A 12,506-nucleotide genomic window follows, 5' to 3' on the forward strand; every position below is an offset into this window, starting at 1 on the left:
CAGACTTAAATATAAATTAAATAAGGTTACAAAGATTTTGAATAATTTACAAGTTCTAAAATAAATAGTTATATATTTTTAACAAAAATTAAAATAATTAAGAGTGGTTGAATTCTGCCTATAACATATGGAGCATACAATGCCTAGGAACTCAACAAGGGATAGATACCCATTGCAGATCATAATTCTTGAATAGAAGGGCTCACATATTCAAGTATTTATTTCTGAAAAATATTTTTAGAAAAAAGGAATGAGTTTTACAACTCAGTGACTAGACAATACATGAAACTATATAAATATTATTATTAAAGTAATTTTTAATTAGAAAATAGTAATTGATCATAATAAGTGAATCAATAAGGGAGTTCTCATACAGAAATCAAATCAAAAGTCCACACTTGGGCGGCTCCACCTCTATGGGTAGCCCTTTCCTCTTGTGTGTCCTAACCGAACAACAGATCTAACGTGTGGGCTACACGTTAGGCTAGCAACACCCCTGCTAACTGGAGTCTGAGTTAGATGCATCTAAGTTAACGTCATAACCGCCGTTAACTACGGTTTTCTAATACGAGCCTCCAAAACCAATTCAAAACATATAAATTCAAATATAATAAATCTTAGATCTTTCAAATATATACGGTATTAAATCAAATCAAATAATACTTTCTCATAAGAAATATTTTCCAATCATAACTTCTTCAATCATAAGTAATTTCAAACGCATTTCACAATTTCAAAGTCAATAAATACTAACAAATACTTCAATACTTCAAAAGTATATATTCGAGTAAAATCAAATGTTCTAAAATAATATAAAACTTCATCAAACATATATATAGTCTCATGTAAAATTTCTAAGATATGAACTTCATAAAAATATTTTTTTCAACTATAATAAATCAATTATTCTAATCAAATCAAAGTTCTTCAAGAATAGTTTTATAAATATAAATAGAAACTCAGAATAGCATAAACAAAAAAAAATTAACGGTTATAAATATAAAGCCTACTCACAACTTGGTCCCAAGGACCAAAGAGACCGAATTCAGAGTGCCAAATTAAATGGCAAGGTAGGTTGGAATAGAAAGGAACGAAAGAGCGCAGAATTTGGACCAAGCCAGTGGCAGCAACCTCAATTCTCATAGCAGCAACAACAGCAACATCACTACCACTTCTAGCCCATAACAAACAACGACAAAAGCAAATTAATCAAGAAAGACAGCACGAAAACAGCATGAGCGTAAGGTAGATAAAAGTGGAACATAAATGGAAAGAGATGTCAAGTACAAGTAGAATGGGTTTTGTTTACCAAGGTAAAAGAAGAGCAGTGGTGGCTCTTGACGGCAAAAATTCCGATGACTCTAGCAGCAACATTCATGGCCCTAGAGACTCTGATAAACAATGGAAAATCAGAAGCAGAATAGAACAATCCCTTCTCCAGTGACCTCCTCCCCTTACAACGGAGGCAATCGCAATGACAACGGAAGAACAAAAGGTTGGCTTTGTCTCGCGGTGTGGTGGAAGGTGGCAGCAACTCGTCGACGAGCTCCAACAGAGCTCCCCTTTCTCTATCCCGTTTGCTCCCCCCTTCTCTGCCCTGTTTGGTGATGACGATGGCCTCAACCGAGATGGCGACAGTCTTGATCAACGGCAGTGGCAGCGATGGGACTTCCTCCTTCCTTTTCTCCGTCGCACGCTTTCCTCTTTCTCCATGGAAGTCTTGTGACCTCACTCCCTCTCCTCTCTCACACATCTCTTCCTTTTTCTCTGCGATAGTGACGGCGGCATCCAGCCTCACCGATGTCACCTCCTTCTCCCCCTCTTCTTCCTTTCTTCTCCCTCTCTGTTTTTCCTCGCTCTTTTTCTTTCTTTCATTCTTAGCAGAGAGTTTGTGTGTTAGGAGAGGGCTAGGGTTTAGAAAAGGGGTAAGGGTAGTTTAGGTATTTTGATAAAATTAGAGGGTATATGTAAAATATTTCAAAAAAAAACTTGAGATGTTACATAGTATTCATTGAAAGATTGTGACAACAAAAGACTTTCCAAGAAGGCAATGATGGTAAAAAGAGAACAGAAAGCGGTAAAGTTCACAGACAGAGGCTAATAATTTGCAATAGACAACTCATATCATTATAAGAACAAAACAGAATTCCACAAAAAAATAATAACAACAAAACAGAATTCCAAATATGCTAGAATCCAATGAGAGATTTTTCAGTGTCCTAGAATATACTAAGGATCCAAAGCTACATTAGGTCGTGGATAAGAACAATCAGAAATCATACTTAACTAGATTGAGACTCACGCGATGCGCGGACGGTAAATTAATGATAGTATATAATAAATATTAAAAATGGCTATATTTTGTAGAATTAAATTAAATATGTGTAAACTAAAATTAAATTTAAAAGGTGTTTTGTTTAAATAATTTGTAGTACAAAAGATTTAGATGTTGGAGTTGTACAAAGTGACATTTTTATTTGGTGGTTTAATTTTTGCATTTGTTTTGGTTGATGGACTTAGTCTTCTTATGTGGCGCTCGTCCTCCTTTTTCTTTATTTGTTATTGTTAGAGTTGTTGCTTTCTTCTTTCTGTGGTAGATTCTTGTGAAGACATGTTCTTTATGAATTATTGAGTTGTATGCGCTTTCTATTGTGTTATTTGTTCCTTCTTTGCATGTATATTCTTCTTCCGAAGATGTGTCTTGAATTTGTATAGTTTTCTTTCTCCTTAATCTCTTGATGTGCATGCAATTTTTCAATGACATCTACAATAAAAAGAACAAAAATGTGTAGAATTTTTTTTAAATAAGTTATTTTTAATAAGAATAATTGAAATAGTATAAAGTGAAATTACATATTAATATTTTTCTTTGATCCACTCTATCAGACAATATCTCAAGTGATGCAAATTCAAAATAGTGTTGGAAAATATTCAATTTAAAAATACAATAAATATATTTGTTTTGTATCTTTTCATCTAATATAATCATTTCTAAGTAAGAAACTCTTCTTCATTTGTGGGTGTTAATGTTTTTCATAAACGAACCACGCGAACTTTGATAAATCAATTATCTGCTTTTTTGGTGATATTGTCAAAGAATGATGCTTCATTGAATAAGTTTGAGATGTTGTGTAGTGCGAAAATAAATTTCTTGTGCTAAATTTGATGTTATTTGAAGAAATAGTGATAAGAGACTTATATAAGTAGTTCAAATAGTATTGAATTTGAATATTTGTAACGTAAAATTTATTATAATTAATAAATTATTATGACATTTGTAATATGGATGTTCATTACATTTAATGAGTTATTTATAGAAATGAATAAATTAATTATTGTGATTATAAATTTATTGTGTTGTTTATAAAATATAATAAATATAAAGATATGGATTTTTGTTGGTTATAAATTTGATTAGACACTATTAATTTCTAATTATTGTCATTGGTAATTTTGCAGCCTAATTTACATATAGAGTAAAGTATCATTTTTGTCCCCAACATTTGGGGTAAATTCTATTTGTGTCCCTAATGTTTAAATCGTCCTATTTGTATCCCTAACGTTTGTAAAAGTGATTCAATGTTATCCTGCTGTCAATTACACATCATGAGCACTTTAGTTTGAGTTTTAAAAATCTCTTCTTGAAGTTAGAATACAAATGTCTGGGATAAAATCGATGATCTACTCCGAAAAATAGCTCATCAAATGTTGAAACTAATTCCTATAACATTTACATAATTCACTTTGTTAGGGACATAATTGAATCTAAATATAAATAGTGGGTATAATATTAAAATCGAACACATCCAAGTGAGACCTAATTGAGAATGAATACATCCAAGTGAGAATAATTGAAAAATATAATCTGATTTGGTAGTATAATTGATAGTAGGATAATATTATTGAATCACTTTTATAAATGTAAAGGATACAAATAGGACGATTTAAACGTTAGGGACACAAATAGGACTTACCCCAAACGTTGGGGACAAAAACGATACTTTACTCATTACATATATTTCTATTAGGGATAAGTATTGTTTTGGTTCCTAGAGTTTAGGGTCGGAATCGAAATCATCCCTCACGTAATTTTTTATTTAGAATCGTCCTAAACGTTTTATTTTGTATTGAAATCGTTCTTTTTAATAAAATTCTTAATATTATTACTAAATTACCCATATTTTTCATGAAGGTTTCCATCAGAACTCAACACATACATCATTGACACATTCGCATAGTTGTATGAGAGGTAGTAAGTGCCGTTGGTTTCACCTTCACCATCTAAGGAGAACCCGTCAAGATAGTTCGCGTTCATAGTAGGTATCCCAATAAAAGCTTGACCGTTCCATGGACCGCTTCGCCAATAAGGTTGAGTTCCTCTCCATATGAACACTTGAGCGATGTGAAGGGGTTCAAAGACTCATAGTGAAGTCTCCTTTGGATGAATTATTAGGAGTTCTCCATGAGGTGAGTTTCACTCTCTGGCCGGTAATCTCATTGGTGCTAAGCTCCATTTTCGGCAAGAAAGTATCTGCAGGCAGGGACGGACTTAGAGGGGGGCGAGTAGTGGCCTCGGCCCCCCAAAATTTTTAGAAACTATATTTATATATGAGATATGTATTTAAAAATATAAAAAATATTATATAATTTAGTATTTTTATATGTATTATTTTTTATTATGTGATAGATTTATGTGTTAATTATTTAATTCACTAATATTTTTCACTTAACTAATTTAATATCATATCCTCAAGTCTTTGTAACTTTCAAATTAGTTTTTTATATAATAATCTCTATATCTATTTAAAAAAATTATTTATTTATTTTATATTAACATATTTAAAATTTATATTATTATATTAATAATAACTTATGTAGTTATATTTTGGTAATCACATTATATACTTTAGATATTTTTTTTATAAAAAATACTTATTTTTCTTCTAAATTTACGTTGTTGAAAGAAAAACTTTTATAAAAATATCTTATATCTTGTATTCTATAAAGGTATTGTGTCTTTCAAATAATTAATAATTATCATTTATTTTCAAATTTTTAAAATTTTTTGAAAGAATTAATTTTAATTAATAAGATATGTGATCATTTTTAACTAAACACGTTATAAATTATTGGTACTTTATAATTTTATAATGTACTATTGATATTTTTTATATTTTTTTATGTAACTATCATATTAAAAATAAAATTGTGAAAAAAATTTATAATTATATATATATATATATATATTTAATAATTTTTTTAAAAAACTAACTCTAATAACTATATGTTAATTATATTTATGAAATGAAAAAAAAATTTATCTAAAATTCGGCCCCTCCATACTAAACTTTCTAGATCCGTCCCTGTCTGCAGGGTACTGAAAACTCTGCCAAAAGATCTTTCCTGTGGTGATTTCTTGCAACACAAGGTTTCCAGTGTTCTGAAGCTGTGCCGTTGTGTTGGATGTAATATTTGTGATGTTTGATGACCAAAGAATTTGCTTCTTTTGGTTCATGACATAAAGGTTTCCATCCTCAGATATTTTGAGATGCCCTGAAGAAGAATCCTTTATAGGTTGATTTCTGTTGGCAACCCAGACTATAGAGGATTTGGACATGAACCAAATTCCGAGGTAGGACAAGGTTGATGAGTTAGAAGGAGTGAAGAATCCTAGGTGGAACAAAGTGTTGTTGGAGCTTAAGGTTTCGGGGTCCTTAAGGATGTAATTAGAGGAGGTTATGGTGTCTAATAAGGAATTCGCAACATGACAGAAGCTAAGTGTTAGTAGCAGCAAAACTGGTATGTGCATATCAACTTTAATGAAGTGAAGTAACATCATAATTACATGAAACGGTTAAAGTTCTTGGTTGGATAAGAAAGTTTGGAAGATGACTGTGAACAAGTTTTTCAATTACAAAGACAATAAATTTCTCCACCTTAGATAAGTTAAATAAATAGTTGGTTTATTGAATATTGTAGATATAATATAACCTTACTTCTGACACCAGCTGTTTTACTTTTTATATTTTATTTTCGTTTTTTTCTTGAGAAGGATACATACGTAATCATTATTGTTCATGTGTATTTACTCTACATTTTATTAATTAATTCGTGTCTGTATAATATTGTAGATGAATGAATTTATATTTATATATGACAGGATTTAATAATAGTCTAATGTTATATTTAGTCTCCCTGAATTTTCTTGACATCATTCGAGGATTTTGCGAAACAACGAACTGAGATTTTTTTAGGAAAAGTTTAATTCGGAAATTTCAAAGCAAGATGCTATATGTTGAATTTTAATTTCCGTTATTATTATTAGAAAACATGATGCTTACTGTTTTGTTTATATCCTATACGAATAGGAGTAGTATTTAGCTAAATTCACTGTCCCGATCATATCTTTCATCATCCATGCTTCTTGTTAATCCACGTTATCATAGTTGCATCATTGAATGTGTTTTACCTTGAATATTTATATTGATTATGTAAATAATTATTTAAAAAATAAATATAAATAAATAATTATATAAAATGTTATATATTATTATCAGTGTATTAAAATAAAATTATATTATTATTAGTCAAAGTTTTATTTTTTAATAAAATAAATACGTAATAAATATAATAAAAATTTACATAGCGGTGAAAAGAAGATGATATTATGAGTATCTTGCAAGTCCAGAATGAAGAAATAGCGGTGAAAAGAAAGCTGGCGAAACAGAAAGAGAAGGCGAGACGGTGCCGTCTGAAGAATAAAAATAAGGTGAACAAAAATTTGATTAAATGATTATGAGTTGTTGGAATATTAGAGGGTTGAGGGGTGACGGAAAATTGAGCATGGTGAAGTCTTTGAAGAATAATTTTAATTTAAGTATGTTAGGTTTGCTTGAAACAAAGAGGGAGGTAACTACTAAATATGATGTTACAAAAATTTGGGAAAGTAGTGCTGCTGGTTGAGAGTTTGTGGAGGCTGTAGGAACGGCCGGGGGTTTATTGCTAGTTTGGGATGACATGTTTTTTCATAAACGTAATTGTTATAAAGGGGAGAAGTGGTTGTGCATTGAAGGAGTGTTAGCAAAGATGAACTTTAATTGTGCGTTCTGCTTGGTGTATGGGGCGCATACCAGGGAGGAGAAGCGAGTGGTATGGGAAGAGCTGAGCTATATTGTGAGTTTGTGCCAGGTTCCTTTCTGCTTGTTGGAGGACTTTAATGAGATATTGCAAGTGGAGGATCGCAAAGGGCTGAATAGTTTGCTGGCAGCAGCGGAAGAGTCTAAGGAGTGGGTCCAGGACATGCAGTTGATAGATTTACCATTTTCGGATAGAAAATTCACCTGGTTCAGGGGTGATAATAGTGATAATGCCTGTGTTCTGTGTAAAAAGGAGATAGAATTTGTACATCATTTATGTCTTCTGTGTGAGGTTACATGGTAGGTGTGGTGCACTTGGTTGAGGTCTTTTCGTACAGATTGGGCGGTTCCTGGTACCATGAAAGGGCTGTTTGAAAGCTGGACTGGAATGCACAGTAGGAAGTGGCTGAATGAATTTTTTGCAGTGATCTGAAACATCTGGTGAGAACAGAACGATAGTATTTCAAGAATAAAGAAGCAAGTGTAGAGGAAATACAAAGTAGGACGGTTTTTGAGCTACCAAGAATGGACTTCCAGTGGTCCATGTGGGTGTTGATGGTATTACTGGAGATGCCAAGATAATTGATAATTATTGTGTAGGCAGACTTCTTTTATTTTCTGGTTTTATATGCTCCATTTTATTGTGTTGAGCTTCTTTTGTTTCAAAAAAAAAAATTTAATTTTTATATATTTTTACATAAAAAAAATTTAATTAATAATTTTAACATATATTTATAAGACATATGTTACGTAAATTCTAGATTCTTTTTCATGCACAAAGTTTAATTTTAAATGTATAATTCATATATATATATATATATATATATATCTTGAAAAGTTATCACTTGTGTTCATGGCTTGTACCGAAGTTGTGATTTGCAGTTGTAGACCATATATGAGGTTTTTTTTTTTTTTTTTTGTAATTATATATGAGGTTTATGATCTTATGAACCACTTACACATCGTATGTGAAAACATCAGATTGACCAGCCCATTAATTAGCGGCTGCCCAACACCACCAATAACAACCTACAGTGGCTTTATATATTTCAGAAATATTTAGAAGATGATATGGACGTTATACCTCGCCTTCAGTCCTAAAATCTCGGCCATAAGCATTAAACAGCTCGGTATGAGAATATCTGAGGTGAGAATATCGTGGTAATAATCAACAAACATTCAAAAGCAGTATTTTTCTTTAAAAGAAAAGCGGAAAAAGATACTGACCGAGGATCACTACCACCTCTATAAAACCAAAGCTGGAATAAATAGAAAGACATCGGAATAACAAGATACAATCACTCTATGTGAATTTTTTTTATATTCTTGAATACTGACTTGAGTACTGGAGTACTTTTTGCAGGTACTCCTCTTTTCGGTGTTCATTTCAGCCGACGTATAGATCGACCAGCATCAATGAGGACTGAAGGGAAGTTCCATAGCTCGATCGTGATACTCGGACAAGAATATTTGGCGCCCACCGTAGGACCGAGTATAGAAGTCCTGCTAAATTTAACTCTCTTTTAGTTTTACACTTCCTTTTTGCAGGGCCACTACACTCATGTATGACTGATAACGGGGCCTAATAGCCCACGCAAGCCGAGTTTCTAGCTTAGATTGTCGAGTTTCAGGCTGAAGTTCGAAGGATAGTCGAATTATCATCCAAAAGCCAAAACGAAAAACACGGCGATGGAGACCCCAAGAGCTCGAACCTGAGCAATCCACAGTCATGGGAAGTAGAACCCCAAAAGATCACCCCCACCGAAAGAGGACCTAACAATAGACAACCCTTTTTCGTAGGACATTGTCAAATTTCAAATGTCGAAGAATTTTGTGTTGCCGACCGCTCTCAAATCATACGAGGGATTCAGTGATCCCCGTGTCCACATTAAGAAATTTCAATCTATGATGTTCTTTAATGGTGCCTCTAAACCTATACTTTGTCGAGCTTTTCCAACTTTTCTAGATGGTGCTATATTACTTTGGTTTTCTAAGTTGCCTGCCGGTTCAATTTCTTCTTTCAAGGAACTAGCACGATATTTCATGGATTATTTTGCTGCCTCCAGAATATACGTACACGCCTCAATCTACCTAAGTACCATCAAACAAGGGCAGTAGGAGAGTTTAAAAGACTACATGACACAGTTTGCTAAGGCGACATGAAAATTCCCGATTTAAGCTCGAAGGTCCACTTGCATGCCCTCAAAAGCGGCCTCCGACCTGATAAGTTGCAAGAGACGATTGCAGTCACAAAATCGAAGACATTGGCTGAGTTCCAAGAAAAAGCTGCTGGGCAAATGGAAATCGAAGAACTTTGTGAAGCCCGAAGGTCGGACAAGTAACAACCCAGAAGGGAGGAAGAAAAAGCCTTCAGACCACCAAACAACAAAGAGCTAATGAAACCATTCAAGCTCACCCCAAAGTTCGACACTTACCCAAGGTTCAATACCGAGAGAACATAATAAAGGAGATCCTCCATGCAAAGATAATAAAGCCTCCTAGCCGAGCAGGAACCTACCAAGACCAAAGATATGTCTACAAGTCAAAACACTGCGTATTTCACCAAAAATTCGGACACACCACGGACGAGTGTGTGGTGGCAAAATATTTGCTTGAAAAGTTAGCTCGCCAGAAATTATTAGACAAATATGTCAACGGACGCATCGGAAGAGACGAGGCCACTCAACAAGAAACATATACTCCGCAAAACAACACCAATACCAAAGACGACAGCAAATGGACGAGCTCAAACCCTCCTTCACAACCCCGAAGGATAATAGATTGCATATCTGGAGGATTTGCGGGAGGAGGAATAACAAACTTGGCAAGAAAAAGGGGTTACCAAGAAATGCTAATGGTGGAAAAAACAAGAAAAACAAGCAAGCCAGGCTGCGACACAACATCTATAACCTTCACAAATTCAGACCTTACTTCATCAAATCCCAACCTAGATGACCCAGTCGTCATCTTGGTCCAAGCTGGTGACCTACTGATAAAAAAAGTTTTATTAGACCCTGGTTGTAGTGTTGATGCATTATTCTATTCTACTTTTCAGAGAATGAAACTATGCAACAAAGCAATGACACCATCCTCTGGTGAACTGGTGGGCTTCTCAGGGGAACGTGTGTCAATCCTCGGATCCATATGGATAAAAACGACGTTAAGAGAGCATCCTCATTCCAGAACACTTGACATTCAATATCTAGTTGTCAACTGCACTAGCCCATATAATGTCATCCTCGGCAGGCCATCTCTAAACTCTTTTGGAGCAATAGTATCCACTGTACACCTATGTGTCAAGTTTCAAACTGAGGATGAGACAGTTGCCACAATACACGCCGATCACAGAGAAGCTAGGCAATGCTATAACGCTAGCCTCAAATAGCGGCCTAACCAGCAGGTACACTCTGAACAAGTTCAAGCCATCCACGCTGCCGATGAGCAACCATTGCTATCAGAATTGGACCCTAGGGCCGACCTCCATGAGAGACCATTGCCAACAGGCAACCTGAGAAAGGTATCCCTAAATGACAAACCGAACTATTATACATATATTGGAAATGCTCTTTCTGTAGGTGAATAAGAACAGATAATATCTCTGCTACAACAAAATGCCGACCTCTTTGCATGGACACCAGCAGACATGCCAGGAATTGATCCAGGAGTCATATGCCATAGGCTTGCAATTGATCCTACCATCTGACCTATAGCCCAGAAGAAATGCAACATGGGAATAGAGAAACAAGCAGCATCAATGGAAGAAACAAAGAAGTTATTAACAGCAGGGTTCATCAAAGAGATCAAGTTCACCACATGGTTATCAACGTGGTAATGGTAAGAAAAAATTCAGGTAAATGGCACATGTGCGTCAATTTTACTAATACTAACCTAAACAAAGCATACTGTTATAACTGAGAAGAGAAAAAAAAAAAAAGAAGAGGAAGGGCACGTGAAAAGCACGTGATCCCATTAATTCCTCTTATTTCCTTCAGGAAGGCTCCCGAAGCCCTTCCCCCTCCCTTTCTCAATCTCATATCTCTCCTTTCTCATCCCTCCTATCTTCCTAACCTCTTCCATCTTCTCATATTTTCTTATTTCAATCATATACTATCATCAAACTCACTTTTCTTCATCACACTTCTTCTTTTCTACTCTAACTTCGTTCATCCAAATTTCATTTATTACAACTCCAAATCATGGAGTTTTAACTTCATGAGTAAGGAAAGTATTCAACTTTTGAGTTTCAGTCATTATTGAGATTTTAAGGTAACTCTTTGACTCAATAGTTAGCTATATCTCAAATTTTTGTCATCTTTATACTTGTGAGTATAGCAAAATCCGAAATTAGGGTTTTTAGGTTAGAGAATTTGGAGTTTTTGTCAAAATGAGTAAGATTATGTTAATTGACAACATTAATAGCTCACAAATATCATTATTGTCATATTTCTAGAGTTGTAGAGTTATTGGACATCACTTGGTAGCTCGTTGACGCGCTCAGAGTTGCTTCTGGTTCCTTGGAATCAAGTTGTGAGTGGATATTATGTCTATAATTATTTTTAAGTGTATTATTATCAATATTTAAATTGAAATGTTATTTCTAACATTTGAAAATATTTTCTTACTTGACTTTATTAAACTTTAATTAAATTTTAGTATGCATCTGTTCTTGCTGAGATTGGCCGGTGTATAGCTCGTCCATCGATGAATGTCTTCAAGCTTCTCGTTGGGATGAGTTATACATCGGCAAGGAGAGAACAAGGGGGTGGGTACCTGCAAAAGACACTCCGACGCTCAAGTCAGTAAGTGTTTAAGAGGTATATAATAATTCTATGAATATAGAATGTAAGACATGAAATGAAAGTTATCATGTGTTATGTTGTGTTTATAATAATTCTAAAAATATAGAATGTATTACATGATATAGAACTTATAGAACTTATCATGTTGCTCCCTGAGATTAGATATAGAAGGTTCCTTTTATAGGCATAGAATATTAGAATTGATGAATGATATTCATGTTATGACCGTTTGGTCATTAAGATTGAAATAATGGTCATTAAGTCGGTAATGAAGGTGTTGGTTACAAGCAAAGAATAAATGATAGTTAACGCCGAGTTATAACTCATAATGCATAATAAAGACTGAGTTATAAGGTGACGGATCACAGCCCCAAAGCTTTGTCTGTTGATCATATGATCCAGGCTAAGCTTAGAAAATAAAATGAGTTATAACTCGGTTAAAAGATGAGTGAATAATGATATGGTGAGCCCCCAAGCTTAGTCGGGTTATTATGTCGGCACTTATTCAAAAAATAATTGAGTGATAAGAGTCATTCAATCAAGATAGTTGTGTGGGGGATACTTTTTCGCT

The sequence above is a fragment of the Arachis ipaensis genome, chromosome B10, assembly GCF_059453495.1.
Source record: "Arachis ipaensis isolate K30076 ecotype BB chromosome B10, ASM5945349v1, whole genome shotgun sequence".
Lineage (NCBI taxonomy): Eukaryota > Viridiplantae > Streptophyta > Magnoliopsida > Fabales > Fabaceae > Arachis > Arachis ipaensis.